Consider the following 16,864-nt stretch of genomic DNA (forward strand, 5'->3'; position numbering starts at 1 on the left):
CTTAGCCCAAAGCATCAACTGCTTATTCCTCTCCATAGATGCTACCTGACCTGCTGAATTCCTCCAGCTTTTTGCGTGTGTTGTTATCTTGCCAAGGACAATGATTGCATTTTATTGGGTCACAGTGGGAGACCATTTATGGGATTTGCTTTGGAAACTGACAAAGCATTTTCTACTGATACTTATACAGACAAGTAACATCAATTTCTACTTAATCGAAACAACAACCCTTTCTCTGTTGCCTCAAATACATCTGAATTCCTTTCTCTGCAGACCACACACCTACAAGAGAATTGCATTTGAGAAAAAATCTTCCTATAAGAAACCATCTTCACATATATGTTGGATTTAGTGTGTTGGGGGGGAAGGGTCCATATGATGGAATATCAAACTACAGAGGATTTTTTTCTGGGAAAATAATTCATCTGTAATGCAAGGTACACTGTAAAGTAATGCTGGTTGACATATATCTAAATAATCTTATTTTGACGTATCTAAAACTTCAGAGTACTTCACGAGAATCTTCAACATGTCTGTGAAGTGTTTTGTTGAGAGCAGTACTTACATTGCAAGCATTCCATTGCTAAAGATTTTGCAATGCTGTTAGCAAATGGATTAAATTATATTTAATTTAATGGAAAATACTGGTAAATCCAAAGGGAAGCAAATTGAGGGAGGGTGTCAGCGCCGTTCATTAAACTGTACTGGATCTGAGAGAACTGCAGCCTTTTTCTCTGTTGCACTCTCTATACAAATATTTGTAAAGGTAGGAAGGGGGAAGAGGTCCTGCACACTGAGTATCGGGAGGTAGGAAAGAGGCTGAAGAGCGGGATCTCCAAGGTAGGAATCTCTGGATAACTCCCAGTGCCACGTGCCAGGCAGGGCAGGGATAGGATGATAGTACAGATGAATGAGTGGCAGAGGAGCTGGTGCAGGGGGCAGGTTTCATGTTCCACGATGAGTGCAGCATTGTCTGGCTCAGTGGCGACCCGAACAAGGACGGGTTACATCTAACCTGAAGGGGAACCAAGATCCTGGCTGGAATGTCGACTTGTGCTGCTCGGAAAGTTTAAACTAGCTTGGTAGAGGGATGGAGAAGCAGAGTACTGGCTCAGAAAGTGCAGGGGTGGAGAGAAAGGTGGGGCGGGGGGGGGGTTGCACTATAAATCAGGATCAATATCACCTCTACACTCAAGAGGGCACACAATGGAAGGCTCATCCACTGAGTCGAAGTGGGTAGAACTCAAAATAGGACGAGTGAAATCACTCTGGAGGGATTGTACTCCAGACCCCCCAGTAGCCACCAGGAAACTGAGGGACAGGTATGCAGACAGATTAAGTAAATGTGTGAAAACAATGGAGTTGTTGTCAATGGGGAACTGCAACTTCTTTAATATAAACTGGAACCTTCTTGGTGCAAGAAGTTTAAATGGGGTAGAATTTGTTAGGTGCATCCAGAAGGGTTTCCTAGATCAATATGTAGATAATCCAACAAGAGGAGGAGCTGCACTGGGCACGGTGTTGGGTAAAGAGCCTGGCCAGGTGACTGACCTTTTCAATGGGAGGACAGCTAAGGAACAGTGACCACAATCTCTTAAGTTTTAAAATAGCTATAGATAAGGATAAGTATGGACCTTGTGGGTGAGTATTAAATTGGAGCAGGGTAAATTATGACAGCATTGGATGGGAACCAGGGAGATTTAATTGGGAACAGCTATTTTTGGGCAAGTGCATAGCTGACATGTGGAGGGTGTTTAAAGGCCAACTACACTGAGTACAGGACAGGTGTATTCCAGTCAGTAGGTAGGACAAGGATGGCAAGATAAAGGAACCTTGGATGTCGGCTGAGTTTTTTGACGAGGTGATGAGGGTGATTGATGCAGCTGGAGCTGTAGATGTTGTCTTCACAGATTTTAGTAAGATTTTTGACAAGGTCCCTCATGGGAGGCTCATCCAGAAGGTTAAACTGCATGGGATCCATGGTGAATTGGCCATTTGGATTTAGAACTGATTTGCTCAGAAGGTAGTGGTTGAAGGGACTTATTTTATCTAGATTAGTGGTGTTCTGTAGGGATCTGTATTGAGACCTCTGTTACTTGTAATGTGTATAAATGATCTGGATGAAAATTTAAATGGTGGGTTAGCAAGTTTGCAGATGCTTTAAAGATTGGTGGTGTTGTGTAGCATAGAAGACTGGCAAAGAATACAATGGGATATAGATCGGTTGCAGATGTGGGTGGAGAAATGGCAGATGGAGTTTAACCCAATCAAACCTGAAGTGTTGCACCTTGGTAGGTCAAATTAAAGAGACAGGTGAGAACCTAAACAGTGCTGATGAGCAGAAGGTTCGTAACTCTCTGAAGGTGACTACACAGTTTGATAGTGTGGTTAAGAAAGCAAATGGCATGCTTGCCTTTATTAGTTGAGGTATTGAGTTCAAAAGTCAGGAAGTTACCTCTTCCCACCCTGTCTCCTGTAAAACTGCAATTCTCTTTTTCTCAGTTCCTTCTCTGCTTCATCTGTTCTCGGGATGCAGCTTTCCTTTCCAGGCCATCAGAGATATCCCCCTTATTCAAAAAATTGTGTTTCCCTTCTTCCACCATTGATACTGCTCTCAGTTTCATCTCCTCCATTTCCTGAACATCTGCGCTCAGCCTATCTTCCTGCTGCCCTAACAGTGACAAAGTTCCTCTTGTCCTTACCTACCACCCCATAAGCCTCTTCAACCAACACATCATCCTCCACAACTTCCTCCATTTCCAAAAGGATCTATTTTCATCCCCCGCCCTCCTCTTTCTATACGGATCACTCCCTCTGTGATTCCCTTGTCCAGTCATCCCTCACCACTGATCTCCCTCTTGGCACTTATCCCTGCAAACAGACAAAGTACTACACCTGTCCATTCACCTCCTCCTCCCTCACCTCCATTCAGGGCCCTAAACAGTCCTTCCAGGTGAGGGTACACTTCACCTGCAAATCTGCTGGGGTCGTCTATTGTGTCCAGTGCTCCTGATGCAGTCTCCTCAACATTGGCGAGACCTGTTGTAAGTTGGGGGACTGCTTCATCGAGCATCTCTGCTCCACCTGCCAGAAGTGGAACTTTCCGTTGGCCAAACATTTTAATTCTGATTCCCATTCCCGTTCCGCCATGTCGATCCATCATCTCCTCTTGTGCCAAGATGAGGCCACCTTCAGGGTGGAGGAGCAACACCTTATATTCTGTCTAGGTAGCCTCCAATCTGATGGCATGAATTTCAATTTCTCCTTCCAGTAAAAAAATTCCCTCCCCCTCCCCTCTTCTTTTATTCCCCACTCTGGCCTCTTACCTCTTCTCACAGGCCTATCACTCCCCCCCCGCCCCCCGGGGTACCCTCCTCCTTCCCTTTCTCCAATGGTCCACTCTCCTCTCCTATCAGATTCCTTCCTCTCCAGCCTTTGACCTTTCCCATCCACCTGCCTTCACCTATCACTTTCTAGCTATCCTTCTTCCCCTCCTGGAAGATGCTGCCTGGGGTGGTGGTAGAGGTAGAGACAGATACATTGGGGACTTCAGAGAGATGGTCAGTGTTGGAACTGGTTGTTTTTATGCTTTTAATAAGGTATTAGTTGAATTAATACAAGTCTAAAATTGTAGTTTCTACTAACATTATTAGCCTGTATTTTTCACAATATGTGGTGTTTGTCTCCACCTACAGTTACTAAAGCACTATAGCAGTTACATAACTCTATAAAACTCCGGTTAGGCCACACTTGGAGTACTGTGTCCAGTTCTGGTCACCTCACTATAGGAAGGATATGGAAGCATTGGAAAGGGTACAGAGGAGATTTACCAGGATGCTGCCTGGTTTAGAGAGTATGCATTATGATCAGAGACTAAGGGAGCTAGGGCTTTACTCTTTGGAGAGAAGGAGGATGAGAGGAGACATGATAGAGGTGTACAAGATAATAAGAGGAATAGAGTGGATAGCCAGCGCCTCTTCCCCAGGGCACCACTGCTCAATACAAGAGGACATGGCTTTAAGGTAAGGGGTGGGAATTTCAAGGGGGATACTAGAGGAAGGTTTTTTACTCAGAGAGTGGTTGGTGCGTGGAATGCACTGCCTGAGTCAGTGGTGGAGGCAGATACACTAGTGAAGTTTAAGAGACTACTAGACAGGTATATGGAGGAATCTAAGGTGGGGGCTTATATGGGAGGCAGGGTTTGAGGGTTGGCACAACATTGTGGGCTGAAGGGCCTGTACTGTGCTGTACTATTCTATGTTCTATGTTCTATAACAGTTTGTCACTTACAAGAGAAAATCTGCAGATGCTAGAAATTCGAGCAACACACACAACATGCCGGAGGAACTCAGCAGGCCAGGCAGCATCTAGGAGAAGAGTACAGTTGACATTTCTTGTAGGAACTCTTCGGCAGGGCATTTTCAATTGGCTTAGATTTAGCAAATGACACGTGTGCTGTGACTGTGTATCTTTTAACTGGCCCTTTGCTCATCTCAGGAATTTACCTTAGTTCAGTACAAAAGTGTCAGCCTCTGCAAAAATCGCCATATTGTCTTTGTCTTCCTCTTAGTACTTCACTTTAGTTTCATATGCTGTGTGTCTCTTCCTTTGTTTAAACTTCAAATAAACAATCGTGAAGCCACACCTTCACTAATTCTTGGACTCCTAAAAGAACCTGGCAATCGAAAAATCCCTGGATCCCACAATAGGCACATGACTGTGAGGGATGGGCCCTGTGTAGGCATAAGGGATTAGTTTAGTTTGCCAATTGATTAAAAATTGAATTGGTTCAGCACAGCATTGTGGGCTGAAGGGCCTGTTTATGTGCTTCTACTTTACAGCGTCACTTCATTCTGTATTCCACTCACTTAAAACAGAGCTCTTGCAATTGAAAGTTAAATGAGAATTACTACAAGCTTGTTCCCTTAATAAGTTTGTGAAGGAATCTTTCTATACAAGTGTTACTCCTTGTATCTTTAAAACAACCAAGATAAGAAAAGGTATGAAGAGGAATTTATAAACAAAGGGGATTCTGGAGACGTTGGAGATCCTGAGCAACACACGAGGTGCTGGAGGAGCAACGAGGTAGTGCAGCATTTAGCACGTTGCTATACAGTGCCGGGGATTGGGGTTCAATTCCCACCAGAATTTTTTAAGAGTTTTTAAAAAGTTTCTGGTTTATAAAGAGTTGTTTTAAATGTTCTCCCTGTGACCAGTCGGTTTCCTCTGGCTGCTCCGGTTTCCTCCCACGTTCCAAAAACGTATGTGTTAGTAGGTTAATTGATCGCCTGGTGGGAATGGGGCAGCACGGGCTCGTTGGCCCAGAAAGGCCTGTACTGTGCTGTATCTCTAAACTAAAAATGAAATTAAATGAAACTAAACTCAGGCAAGTCAGGCAGCATCTACGGAGAGGAATAAGCAGTCAATGTTTTGGGCGAGAGCCTCCATCAGGGCCGGAAAGCAACGGGGAAGAAGCCAGAATAAGAAGTGGGGTGAGGACAAGGAGGACAAGCTGGCAGGAGGTAGGTGAGACCATGTAAGTGGGAAGGTAGGTGGGTGGAGGGGGGAGGATGGCGAGAAGCTGGCGGGGGGATAATTGGAAGATTTCAATTGTGAGAAGTAATATTCCCACTCTAATTATTAAAATAGCAACTCAACTCATGAAATCATATTTAAAATATGTAACATACCAATGTCTCCACGATCTCGTCCTCAATTTTTTTATAAATATTCCTGACGTGAAAGGTAGCACTTTTGAAAGAAATAAAACTCTTTGTTGAAATAATAATGTATTAGTGATCAAAGTTGTTGAGATAAATCTCACAAGAAGTCTACATTATCTACAAGTATACATTTGTGGAAACTGGGAAAGACTTATTTAATTGTTTTCAGCACAGCAAAGCTTCAGAGTAAAGAAAAAAGAATGGGAAGAAAATGTCGTAAAGTCATACAAACATGGATGTGAAGTGTCATGGTAAAGAAGGAAAATGGCACCTTCTAGTTTCTCAAATGCTTTACAGCAAAACTCTATCATGTTAAAAAGACAGGAACCACCAGAAATAATTGGTAGGTCGGGTAGTTGCTGCAGAGAATGGAAGATTTGTCTGGAATTCTGAGGATTTGTGACCAATCTGAAAATGTAAGTCTGTTGCCTGATCCTCCTGAGTATTTTCTTCAGATATTAAGCACTTTTTTTCTCCTTTTCCCTTTCCTCTGTAGCCAATATAGGCGAATATCAATAAACACTCATTAATATTAATAAACCAGTTACAGAATCCAGAGAGAATACTAAGTAAACTTGCTCTAAGGCAAACTGAATATCTTAATTTCATCTTTTGATGGTCATTGATAAACATAAGGTAATATTATATGCAATATATTATTAACTTAAAAATTAAATGGGGACACCTCCTTTTCCCTTATTAGTGAGAGAGAAAGAGAGAGAGAGGGAGCCTGTGGTATGTTGAATTACCGGGTGATCAAGTAGTCTTTGGGGTACTGCAAGTCTGTGTCTTTATTGATGCTTTGTTCCACATTTGAGTGCTCGGTGGGGGGCACCGATGCTTTTTGCCGATGGGGGAGGGGGGCTCATTGCTTTGCTGCTACTTATGCATGGGAGGGGTGGGAGGGAGGAGTTGGGGGGGCTTTGGGGTTCTAACATTTAACTGTCATTCATTTTTCGGGTCACTCCGCTGTTTTTGTGGATGTTTGCAAAGAAAAAGAACTTCAGGTTGTATATTGTATACATTTCTCTGACATGAAATGTATCTATCGAAACCTGTTGAAAGTTGATGGCATAAATATCGAATTTTCCTTGCAGTAAAAAAAAAATCCCTCCCTCTCTAGTCTTGTATTCCCCTCTGGTCTCTTACCTCTTCTCACCTGCCTCTCACCTCCCCCTGGGTCCTCCTCCTTCCCTTTCTCCTATGGTCCACTCTCCTTTCCTATCAGATTCCTTCCTCTCCAGCCCTTTACCTTTCCCACTCACCTGGTTTCACCTATCACCTTCCAACTATCCTCCTTCCCCTTGCCCCACCTTTTTATTCTGGTGTTTCCCCTTTCCCTTCCTTTCCAGTCCTGATGAGGGGTCTCAACCTGAAACGTCAACTGTTTATTCATTTCCATAGATGCTGCCTGACCTGTCGTGTTCCTCCAGCAATTGCTGCTTTGGGTTTCCAGCATCGGCAGGATTTCTCTGTGCATGCTTATTATATATAAATGTTTAATAATTGAATCAATGATACGTTTTTGTAAAACAAGATGCAGTTAATATGTTACCTTTCATCTTTTTCTTAACCATCCATATAGCTGTCAATATTACACCAACAATGAATAACACCAATGCTGAACTAATAGTGATCACCACCCATGGGAATCCGGAACCACTGCTGTTGTTTGAAATGTTCATTGTAGTTTCCAATGAAGGTACGGCAGGAGCTGTGGAAATAAACCCAGCCAGTTAACTCTATGTGGAATTTTCCTGGAAAATATATTGGCGTGCAATAATAAAGGGCAGTTACCAGACAGTGGAATCTCCACCATGCTGCTCTTCTCTGTACTGAACTTGTTGCTGACTTTACAGAAGAATAGGCCATTATCCTCTTTCCTGCTGGGATTGAGCTCCAGTGTTGGTTGGTAATGTTTTATTTTCTTGGCCTTTTCTGTTTTTCTGCTCTTTCTGTGCCACATAAATGTGATAGGTAAAGAACCACTTGCAACTTCGCATTTTAGTACGACTGTTGATTGCTTGGTAATGTTTTGACCTGAGAGAAACCTAATCGTAGGCTTTGAGACGCCATCTGAAAAGGGAGAGGTTATTTTCAAAATGTAGAGAATATTAAACACTGGCCCGTGAGTAGTGGATTGTAAGTAGTTCTATAATTGACGTTGATCTTGTCTACAAATAAAAAATACTTCTTTTGTTCCTGGAAGCAAATGAAGTCAGCAAAATCCTACTATAAATTGTGTTACCTGGTTCATGCATATATGTGACTGTTTTCCAATTTCGCTAAATGGCAAATTTTCCTAGTTGTATGCCACCTCCATTTACAATCTTGGTAGTGCAAAACTTAATCAAAAATGGCACAAATATTCCTACATAAAATATCTATAGCAATACAGCATCTTCAGTATTACAACATAAAAGATATTGCTATGCATGCAGACATCTCCCGTCAAGAATAAAATTGTAAAGCTTTTTCGATAGGAAATAATTCCCCTTTAGTCATTAGAAATTTTAAAATATCATTTCATTCACACATCAGTCTCAGCTAAATAAACTGAAGTGGAAATTTAAAAAAAAACTTTAAAAAATAATTTCCTTTGAATCTTTGTAACATTACCTTTGGTAACATTAAGAAAAATCTCTTCATAGCTGATATTTTGGTTCTTGGTATTTGCTTCACACCTGTAAGTTCCAAGATCTTCCACTGTCAAGTTGGTGATTCTAAGTGAGAGATTCCCAGATGAAGGATTTTCTGGCATTTGAATCCTATCTGGGTAAGTTTCATCTTTAACGCTGATTTTGGATTTGCCAATACTTCCCGCTATTAATGATGAATTATCCTTTAGCCACTTGAAGCTGGTGTAATGACCATTAAGGGAACTAAAGGAACATGGGAGAACCACACTTCTCCCAACTGATCCGTTCACCTTACTCTGTAGTGCTTGATGGATAGAAACTGCAAGGATCAGGCAGAGATGTGAGTTAGATCCACAAGAAACATAAAAAACTATGTATTTTAAATAGTGTTCTGTATTTTTAAAGTTCCAGTACATAAACTTAAAATCTAATTATTTATATTCAATTGACACTAAACATAAACAAAGCATTCAGTTAAAATACTTTCCATAACAGCATTTTCATCAACAATATGAATAGTTTTATTAATATGCAATATATCCCAGTGCATTCTAATTCCATTATTTCAGTGTTACCCATCACTTCAATGAGAAAGTTAAGCTACTGAGATTAAAAAATGACTGATTCATTGTCATTAAAATTACTCTGAAATTAAGACACATTGTTATATTACTGTTTTCAATACAGCGGTAAGTTACTGTCACCTCTTTTCAATTGAGAATATTTGCACAATGAATAATGTAGAAACCATATCTATTACTACACAATTGCCACACTCCCTTGTTGAGGGTCATAGAATGACAAAGCAGGGTCCGAGACTCTTCAACCCACTGAGACACGCCAACAATCAACAACTCTTTTACACTAATTCTACATTAATCCTACTTACTGAGTTCGCCCCATATTCTCATTTGCTGCTCCCAGATAGTACCACTTCTCTACACTCCACAAGCAACTTGCAGTGGAAAATTAGCCTACCAGTCCATAGGACTTTGGGACATGGGAGGAAACTTGGGCACCTGGATAAAACCGGTGTGGTCACAGGGAAAACGTATGAACTTCATGTAGACGGCAAACAAATTTAGAATAGAACTTGCTTCTCTAGCACCGTGAGGGATTGGCTCTGTTAGCTGCACCTTGGTGCCCTTCATGAGAATATTAAAGCTGCTTCTGCCTTCTTAGCCATTGTCTAATATCATAATTACTATGTATGGAGATTTACTAAATCTATTAGGTAATAAATGTAAATAAACCTTCTGATTTCAAAATAAACCTTCCAAAATGTCCAGGAAAAATGGCAGTTTACTGCCTTTATATGGAAGCAAGTTTTAAATATTACAGGGGAAATAAAATAAAAGAAGAATACTTGCATTTAAATCATACATCTTCACAGCCTCAGGTTGTTCCAGCTTGCTCCACAGGTAACAAAGTGCTTTGGAAATACAGTCACACCCTTACAGTGTAAAGCAAGATGTCACAATCATCAACAAGAAAAATGTTGGCTGGAAGACCAGGAGACCCCCCGCCCGCCCCTTAAGCAAGTGCCCCATGAGCAATTCTGCTCATCCATGTGGGTTTTGGTGACTTATATCATCCAATAAAATTTTTCCTGCCTTGTCACAATTTCTTGTTTGACTGAAGCACCACCCCCAGAAAAATTGGAAAGATTTTATCAGGTTTCACCAATTCAGAGATGTATTGTTTTCACTAATCATGAGCTTTACAAAGAAAGAAGTCAATTCCCATTGATTACAATATGCTTCACCTTTTATACAGGCCACAAAGCCAGTTTTTGACGTTGTAAACCTACTTAGTTAGTAATAGAATTAAAAATTGGTAGTCTACAGGTGATTAAGTGATTCTGTGAATAAACTGTGGTTTAATCTCAGAGGATGGAACATGTTATCCAATCTCTGACCAGTAGCAAGAGGCCTTTGGAAGTAATTTTAAGTATTCTGAAGCCACACCACTACAACCGACATCCATGTCAGTAAATGGCAACATCTTTCAAAGAGGACATTGGGAAGAAAAGAATGAGAGATGCAGTGATGGATAATGGCACATTGAGAGATTGATACACTCCTAATATTGGCATTAAAGCAAATAGCAGGAGGTTCTCAGAGAGAACAATGTGTATATTGTATTTGGTACACTCAGTGGTCCTGAGTGCTTCCAGAAAGTTCAGAAGAAACAAAAATTCTCTAACCCATAAAATTACAGCAAAGATGATTTATAAGTAACTTCTACTTCAGCAACAAACTTTAGTCTTAGAGTCTATGAAAACAGTCCTGAAATATGGCAAGAGTCCGTTTTTATATAGTGATGATTTAACTACCCACTTCAAATGTCATTGTCGTATGCCCCGTTGTCAATATCAAATCAAACCAGCTGCTAACATTTGTTACTCCAATCCAAATAACTGAGATTAATGCAGTCATTTATTTCTGCGTTACTTACCAGAAACAATATAAAGCCAAGTAGTGAACAAGGATTTTGATACCATCACTGTCATTGTGCTCCTTACTATGCCAAAGTAACAAGCTTCGAAATGCTTCACTTGATGAACATCCACATGAACACACTTCAATGCCACTTCCGATGAGGTCACTTCTTCGAAAAAGAAAGTGCCAGGCTTATTAACTATGTTGTCTGCCTCTCAGTTAACTCTGATTCCTTGTTCCTTGAGTCAAGATGATTTATCTTTTATTGGTTACCATCATGACCCAATGAGATAATAGTAGCTCGGTGGGATATGCTCGGGTAAAATTGACCATCTCAGCAGCAGATGGCTCAAAGATTCTACTACAACATATATCCAAGCATCTAGAATAGTTCCTGAGAATTCTTCTGAGAAATTTCAGAGGAAGTGTTTTTTTAACTGACTTGAAATTATTAAAAAGTGTCTCTCCTGAGTACTGATCTCAGAGTGTGGGCCAATGGGCTTGTACTGTGCTGTAAATTTCTATGTATGTTCTTTGTTCTTAACTCTCCAGTCTACCCAGTATACTAACTGATCCAGAACTCCTTCATTTTAGTTATTCTTAGACTCCCAACAAGTGAGATCGGCATTCGAAGGTCTTTTTATTTGGTTTTACACATATCTAGTTTCAGATGTTGCTGAGTGACTAGCAGCTTAAAGGGCTCAAACAGTTAGGCTAAGTACAAAACCCGAGGTAAGGGAACAATAAACAAAGGCAGACAAGAATCAAGAATCAGGAAACAATGCTGAGAAGGAGATGGTTGTCTGGAGATGAATGTATGTACAGAGTGAATCAACTTTTAAGCTTAAAATTGACTTCATTGCTTCCACAACCACAGAAGAAATAAGTAAACCACCTGTTATTCTGTTACTGCTTTGAGTTACCACTGGAGGTTTCACAGTAAACTTGGGTTTATTATTACTACAACATACATCAAAGTTGCTGGTGAACGCAGCAGGCCAAGCAGCATCTATAGGAAGAGGCGCAGTCGACGTTTCAGGCCGAGACCCTTCGTCAGGACTAACTGAAGGAAGAGTGAGTAAGGGATTTGAAAGCTGGAGGGGGAGGGGGAGATGCAAAATGATAGGAGAAGACAGGAGGGGGAGGGATAGAGCCGAGAGCTGGACAGGTGATAGGCAAAAGGGGATACGAGAGGATCATGGGAAGGAGGCCTAGGGAGAAAGACGGGGGAGGGGGTGACCCAGAGGATGGGCAAGAGGTATATTCAGAGGGACAGAGGGAGAAAAAGGAGAGTGAGAGAAAGAATGTGTGCATAAAAAGGAGTAACAGCTGGGGTACGAGGGGGAGGTGGGGCCTAGCGGAAGTTAGAGAAGTCAATGTTCATGCCATCAGGTTGGAGGCTACCCAGACGGAATATAAGGTGTTGTTCCTCCAACCTGAGTGTGGCTTCATCTTTACAGTAGAGGAGGCCGTGGATAGACATGTCAGAATGGGAATGGGATGTGGAATTAAAATGTGTGGCCACTGGGAGATCCTGCTTTCTCTGGCGGACAGAGCGTAGATGTTCAGCAAAGCGGTCTCCCAGTCTGCGTCGGGTCTCACCAATATATAAAAGACCACATCGGGAGCACCGGACGCAGTATATCACCCCAGTCGACTCACAGGTGAAGTGATGCCTCACCTGGAAGGACTGTTTGGGGCCCTGAATGGTGGTAAGGGAGGAAGTGTAAGGGCATGTGTAGCACTTGTTCCGCTTACACGGATAAGTGCCAGGAGGGAGATCAGTGGGGAGGGATGGGGGGGACGAATGGACAAGGGAGTTGTGTAGGGAGCGATCCCTGTGGAATGCAGAGAGAGGCGGGGAGGGAAAGATGTGCTTAGTGGTGGGATCCTGTTGGAGGTGGCGGAAGTTACGGAGAATAATATGTTGGACCCGGAGGCTGGTGGGGTGGTAGGTGAGGACCAGGGGAACCCTATTCCTAGTGGGGTGGTGGGAGGATGGAGTGAGAGCAGATGTACGTGAAATGGAGGAGATGCGTTTAAGAGCAAAGTTGATAGTGGAGGAAGGGAAGCCCCTTTCTTTAAAAAATGAAGACATCTCCCTCGTCCTAGAATGAAAAGCCTCATCCTGAGAGCAGATGCGGCGGAGACGGAGGAATTGCGAGAAGGGGATGGCGTTTTTGCAAGAGACAGGGTGAGAAGAGGAATAGTCCAGATAGCTGTGAGAGTCAGTAGGCTTATAGTAGATATCAGTGGATTGGCGATGGTCTCTGGAACATACATGAACTCCATCTGTCAATGAGATTGAGATGGTGCCCATAGTTGAGGCTGCAGTGAGATCATACCATCTGTGGTAAACCATGTATATATGTTGTAACTCAGTTACCTGTCTGGACACACCCTTCTGCTGACTGCCCCTGTGGCTCCTCCCACAGAGTCCTGTATAAAGGTGTTTGCGGATTGAGGTCTAATTTTTCTGGTCTCAGGGCCTGTTCCATGTTTTAAAACGTAGAGCGAATAAAATTGAAGCACCTTCAATTACTCCAAAAGACTGAGGTTTGGTAAAATACTGAAAGGCTTTTATTCGCTGTACAATACGACCTCCACAGTGAGTGTCTGCCCCCGGACTGAGGGGGAGGGGCAAGACGAACACCTTTATACAGGACTCTGTGGGAGGAGCCACAGGGGCAGTCAGCAGAGAGGTGTGTCCAGACAGGTAACCCAGTTACAACATATATACATGGTTTACCACACCATCACAGCAGGCAGTACAAATTATATGAGATTTGCTGCAGGAGTAACTGACACCACTGAACCCAATATCAAAGACCTGTTAAACACAAAATGCTGGAGGAACTCAGAAGATCAGGCAGCATCTATGGAAAGGAGTAAAGAGTTGACATTTCAGGGTGAGAGCCTTCATCAGGATTGGAAAGATGTTGTCTGACCTGCCAAGTTCCTCGAGAATTTTTTGCGTGTTATGCTGTATTCCCAGTATCTGCAGAATCTCTTGCCTTTGCCACCTACCAAATAATTCTTTCTCCCTGCCGTGCATTTAGTGACAATTTTGTGCAACAAGTTTCCTGCCAAAAGTGGGCTCCCTCATGTGGAACTTAGAAGACTTCAGTCCCAGATAAAATGTGTACTAATGAAGAAGTTTATGGTTTTCTTCAGCTGAAATTCTGCATGTACAGTGTCCTGTTCTCATAATTTCAAAGAGATACAGATCAGCTACTTCTGACAGGGAGATGCATTGCTCATTCTTCCTGCTCACACTGTAGAACCAGTCATTAGTGCAACCACATAAAATGTGATTTTCATGAAACAGCAACTGGACAAGAATATATATGCACTTTAAAAAAAAATGGGAATTTTTTTTCTGTAAACTTTACTGTCACAAGTTCATTCTGGATGAACTAGAATTCAGTCAGTTAAGAGGTGAATGGTCACAATCTGCTTCCAGGATAGGAGAAGTCTAAAATTAGAGGGCACAGAGGGGAAAGTTTAAAAGGGATCTGAGGAGAAACTCTTACACACACGGGACGGTGGAACAAACTGCCAGAAGAAATGGCAGAAGTGAGTACAGTTACAAAGTTTAAGTCGTTTGGGCAAATATGATTAGGAAAGATTTAAAGTGATATTGACCAGACACAGGCAAATGGAATTAGCTCAGGTAGGCAACCTGGTTGACCAAAGGGCTGTTTCCATGCAGTGTAACTCTGTGACTTTTATGGTTGAAAGCTAATTTGACTGAACTTCTAGACTGAAACTTGAGCAGATTGAGGGAAGCCATTTCTGCTGGTTTGTGAATCTGGGAACAAGGGCATAGGCCTTTCAGGAGTAAAGTGATGAGATTTCTATATGCGGAGGCTGCTTGAAATTTGGAATGCTCTTCTGCAAGAGGCAATTGATATTTGATTAATTTTGCAACTGTAACTGATATTTTAATTGAACATAGGAAAGGGTACATGCTTGAAGTTTACTCACAGGTACGATGTCTCTGATTAGCAGGGTCGATTGGAACAGCTAAGTAGTTTTCTCTTGCTAATTTGTTCTGAGTGGCCATAAATGCACAGTTATGGTTCCAACGGAGAGGCCACAATTTCCACATTTTTGAAAAATCTGTATACACAGCCAAAAGGCTACGGAAGATGTCTTACATGAAACTTTTCATCAGTATTTTCAAAGGAGGAAAGCATTGTAGTTGGAGATTTCAGTTAGGACAGTGAAATTCAAAAACATGTTAAGATTAAGTAAAAAGGACAGTGATATATGTGTAGGAGCCATGTATCTGTTCTCTATCTGCATTGCATTCAGATTTGTGTGCTTATCATGTGTATGAAGGTAACTAGTCACCTGAGTGAGGGAGTGATAAAAGCGAAGGGAATAAGTTATATATTCACGCTTTGTTCCAGGCTGTTTGGAGCCAGGGACCAACGAATGTCATATCTTTTGTTAACCATTTAGTTATGCTTAATCATGCTTAAGTTTTGTCAGTACAAGATTGTTTGTATTGCTAGATGCTAATAATGGATCAAATACAGTTCTCTGACTTTTTGGGAAATTATTATTGGACTGATTGGAGGGCATGTCATACAAGGATAACAACCCAGGGATGGCTGGCAGCAGCATTGACTTGTGAGAGTTTGCTGCTACAATATGTATGAGCAGGATAGGTGGCAAGATGAGTAAACCCCCAGGACCTATTGAGACATACAGTACAAATGCAGGCAAGGAATGAGGTTGCCAAGGCCCCAGCAGAGAAATTTAAATCACTGGCCACAGGTGAAGTGCCAGATGACTGAAAGACAGCAAGCCAGGTAGTTCCTTCAGGAAGGCCAGCATGAATAAACTAAGTAATTACAAGCCAAGTAGTTGTAAGCTAATTAAACTTACATCTGTGATAGGGAAATTATTCAAAAATTCTGAGGGACAGGATTAATCTACATTTGGAACGTCAGGGAGAAATAAGGAGCAGTCAGCATGCATTTGTTGGTGGGACATGCTGACTGATAAAGTGTGTTTTTGAAGAAGTAACTCAATATATTGATGAAAGCAGTGCCACTGATGTGCTTAATGCGGCCCCACACAGAAAAGCTGGTCCAGAATGTTGGAGTCTATGCAATCCAATCTGAATCCAAAGTAGGTTTGGCAATCGGATGCAGAGGAGGACGGTGTAGGGTTGCTGCTGTGTTTGGAAGCCTGCGACCAGCGGTGAAACACAGGGATCAATGCTGGGACTCCTACTGTATCTCATATACTGTACATAGCTAAGTTTGCAGATGACACAAAAGCTGATGGTGCTGTCGATAATGGGGAAGGTGTTATTAGATAATAGAATGTTATTGATCAGCTGGTATATTGAGTAGGCTGAGGGTGGTGCAGATGGAATTTAACCCTGATAAGTGTGAGGTGATGTATTTTGTGGAGTCTCATCAAGGTCGGATGTACACCATGAATGGTACGGCCCTGGAGAGTATTGTGGAGCAAAGGGATCTTTGGTGCACAAGATCAAAAATCCCTAAAGGTGGCACACAGGATTGTTCACACGGCATTGAGGATGCTTGTGTTCATTAGCCAGGACAGAGATTAGAAATGTAAAGAGAGTAAACTATTTTACATGGAATGGCATAGAAAAAAAAATGCACTACTCAAAAGTGCTGAGCAGCAGATTGTAAATAGTCAACACTGTTTGCACGCATGAGTGAATAGGGTTACTGATGAGGAAGAATATGTCTGGCCCAGTGAATAATTCTGGTGAGAACAAGACTGGAGCATATCTGCCCCAATTTTTGCTTCATACAGTAGTCAGTGAAGTGAATACTGGAGGAGGGACTCAACCCAGCGAGCATTAATCCTGTCTGCTTAAGTGCAGCATACACAACACTCAGGGCTAAAACTCCGGGCAGACAACCAAACTACATATTGTATCAGATAGGAAGGGCTGGCAGACGGACGTCTTAAGTCTTTCAGTATTATCAGATTACTTAGTTTAATTGGACTTGGAATTGTTTTATTATTATGACATGTACTGAGATGCAATGAAAAGCTTGTCTTCCAT

The sequence above is a fragment of the Mobula hypostoma genome, chromosome 3 (assembly GCF_963921235.1).
Source record: "Mobula hypostoma chromosome 3, sMobHyp1.1, whole genome shotgun sequence".
NCBI lineage: Eukaryota > Metazoa > Chordata > Chondrichthyes > Myliobatiformes > Myliobatidae > Mobula > Mobula hypostoma.